The sequence below is a fragment of the Ornithorhynchus anatinus genome, chromosome X1 (genome assembly GCF_004115215.2).
Source record: "Ornithorhynchus anatinus isolate Pmale09 chromosome X1, mOrnAna1.pri.v4, whole genome shotgun sequence".
In the NCBI taxonomy this organism is placed as follows: Eukaryota; Metazoa; Chordata; class Mammalia; order Monotremata; family Ornithorhynchidae; genus Ornithorhynchus; species Ornithorhynchus anatinus.
Genome location: NC_041749.1, coordinates 2,331,868 through 2,334,078, shown reverse-complemented (window position 1 = coordinate 2,334,078; position 2,211 = coordinate 2,331,868). Strand labels below are relative to the sequence as shown.

The following is a 2,211-nucleotide window of genomic DNA, read 5'->3' as shown; positions in this document are numbered from 1 at the left end:
TGAAAAACATGACTTATCAGGCAAGAGCTAGTTAGGTATGTCCCCCTAACTCAATAAAAGTGGAATCTTCTATATGTAATACCAAAACACTGGCTATTCATCCTGTATTGGCACAGATGAATCGGTCTCGCCGACAGATTAATAGATACAGTGATACGAAACAACTCCTTTCCGAAAACTTGGCACAGTTCACCTTCATCGAAGATAAACTGGAACCAGAGAGTCAATAATCTACTGAACTGTACTTCCAAATGCCACCATATGTCCAGCTAAGAAAAAAAAAGAAAAGAAAAAGAAGACCAGTGGGTTTTGTCATTACTTATAATAAATAGATCAGCTGGAACAGTAAGTTCTCTCGGTAGACTAATCAGTAGAATGACTCAGACTCAGACTTAAGCAATGAAAACTTTGTGGAACACAGCAATGCTTGTGGTCCAACCCAGTGAATTTTCTTCTTTTATCCACTGTCAAGAAATGAGACTTTTTAAAAGTTCATTAACACAGAGTAATCTGAGTAATGACAATGGAACCTTTTAAAGACCACTAAGACCATTAGAAATGATAATAAAAAAAAATTGTGATTTTTTTAAGCACTTACTATTTGACCATGGGCAAGTCACTTCACTTCTCTGTGCCTCAGTTCCCTCATTTGTAAAATGGGGATTAGGACTGTGGGACAGGGATCGTGTCCAATCCAATTATCGTCTATCTACTGTAGTGCTTAGAACAGTGCCAGGTTCATAGTAAGGGCTTAACAAATAACCACATTTTTTTTTTCCCCACTGGTCCACACTGCTCCAAGTACTTAGGAGAATACAACAGAAGGAAAATGCGTGATCACTACCTTCAAACACTTGACAGTCTAATGGTTTTCAGGCAGTAGGCCTAGGTAAGAGGAAATAATTGAGAACCTCATTCCCATTGTTGACTTTTCCCAAACATACCAGTAGAGATAATAAAAATAATGTTGGTACTTTTTAAGCACTTACTATGTGCCAAGCACTGTTCTAAGCGCTGAGGTAGATGCAAGGTAATCAGGTTGTCCCACATGGGGCTCACAGTCTTCATCCCCATTTTACAGATAATGGAACTGAGGCACAGAGAAGTTAAATGACTTGCCCAAAGTCACCCAGCTGACAAATGGCAGAGCAGGGATTAGAACCCATAACCTCTGACTCCCAAGCCCAGGCTCTTTCCACTAAGCCACGCTGCTTCCCAGATCTTTGCTCATTCCTTATTAAGCCTACAAAAGCGTTAAAGTACTGGTCTGGTCTTGTCTTATGAGGTCAGGTCGTCTCCGACCAATAGCGACTCAGAGGGTGCATCTCTCCCAGAATGTCCCATCTCCATCTGCAATCGTTCTGGTAGCGTATCCATACAGTTTTCTTGGTCAGAATACGGAAGTGGCTTACCATTGACTTCTTCCATGCAGTCAACTTGAGTGTCCGCCCTCGACTCTCTCCCATAGCGATTCTGCCCAGCACAAGGGAGTTTTGGCTTGTAGCAGGTGGCCTTCCACTCGCTAACCACTGCCCAAGCTAGGGATGGAATGGACGGGCCTCTGCTTGACTCTCCCTCCCATAGTCGAGACTGGTAGAGTACTGGAAACTCTCCAGGTGTGACCCTGAGAGGGGAAAGTACTGGTTCCATGGCCTAGTTTGACCTATTTTGAAGAGTATCTTTAACCTCAACATAATAATTCTGTTCCCTTGTCTTCTGGATGTCTCGACTGCAATCTAGACTCTATTTGCACGTTAGTTGACATTCATTTTGGAGGATGAATGCAACTACTGTCAGAAAGAAGATATCCTTGTTTCCTAACATTGGCCCCAGTGCTTCTTCCTATTGAATTCTACCTCTGAAACTCTCTTAGCATTGTAGAGGAACAGTGGATCATTATTCCAAGGGGCAATGAAGCTCAATCACTCTCCTTGTTTTGCTTATGCCATCAATGTTTAATATCATAGTCTTAATTACTTCAAGGTACACATCCATCAATCGATCAAGCATATTTATTGGACATTTACTGTGACCAGACCCTGTCTTAAGCTCTCGGGAGAGTACAATATAGCAGAGTTGGTGGGCACATTCTCTGCCCACAACGATCTTACAGTCAAAAGTAGGACATCTAAGTAAGAGAGAATCATCTTTGGTGACTTTGCTCGACTTATTCGACTTCCAGGTATCCGGTTACCCTTCCCCCTCATTTTA

At 42.2% G+C, this 2,211-nt stretch overlaps 1 non-coding gene across 1 annotated transcript; it reads right to left on the bottom strand.

Annotated features, from left to right (window-relative positions):
* Positions 1-1,496: 1,496 nt before the first annotated feature.
* On the bottom strand, positions 1,497-1,634 carry LOC114806710. The gene has a single exon (XR_003754772.1). It is a non-coding gene; the product is annotated as a small nucleolar RNA SNORA7 (small nucleolar RNA).
* Positions 1,635-2,211: the final 577 nt, after the last annotated feature.